General features: G+C 47.6%; 1 non-coding gene across 1 annotated transcript; it reads right to left on the reverse strand.

Annotated features, from left to right (window-relative positions):
* Positions 1–363: 363 nt before the first annotated feature.
* On the reverse strand, positions 364–434 carry trnag-gcc (transfer RNA glycine (anticodon GCC)). Its single transcript has one exon. It is a non-coding gene; the product is annotated as a tRNA-Gly (tRNA).
* Positions 435–654: the final 220 nt, after the last annotated feature.

Genomic DNA, 654 nt, shown 5'->3' on the forward strand with positions numbered 1-654 from the left:
GCCCGTTACACTGGAACAGGAGGCCATTCAGCCCCTCGAGCCTGTTACACAGGAGGAGGCCATTCAGCCCCTCGAGTATGTTACACAGGAACAGGAGGAGGCCATTCAGCCCCTCGAGCATGTTGCACAGGAACAGGAGGAGGCCATTCAGCCCCTCAAGCTTGTTACACTGGAACAGGAGGCCATTCAGCCCCTCGAGCCTGTTACAATGGAACAGGAGGACATTCAGCCCCTCAAGCCTGTTACACAGGAACAGGTAGAGGCCATTCATTCCCTTGATCCAGTTACACAGGAACAGCTAATTTATTATTAATGTTTCATGTGATGTGCTTGCTCTGAAATAAATTGTTAAAAATTTTAACCTGCATTGGCCGGGAATCGAACCCGGGTCTCCCGCGTGGCAGGCGAGAATTCTACCCCTGAACCACCAATGCTGACAGTGACAATAAAACCCATTTTCCAGTAGCTACAATTTATTTTTGACTTTTGTTAATAGAAGCGAGGACACTGCGGTAAAATAAAAAGCGAAATGCAGCAGATGCTGGATCTGAAATTGTTCATTAAATGTTGGAAACACTCCACAGGTCAGGGAACATCTGTGGAGAGAAAAACACAGGGTTAACCTTTCAGGTCCATGAGCTCTCGGTAGAACTA

This window comes from Somniosus microcephalus, unplaced genomic scaffold (genome assembly GCF_052327205.1).
Source record: "Somniosus microcephalus isolate GS21.2 unplaced genomic scaffold, FLI_Smic_1.0 unresolved_chr8, whole genome shotgun sequence".
NCBI lineage: Eukaryota > Metazoa > Chordata > Chondrichthyes > Squaliformes > Somniosidae > Somniosus > Somniosus microcephalus.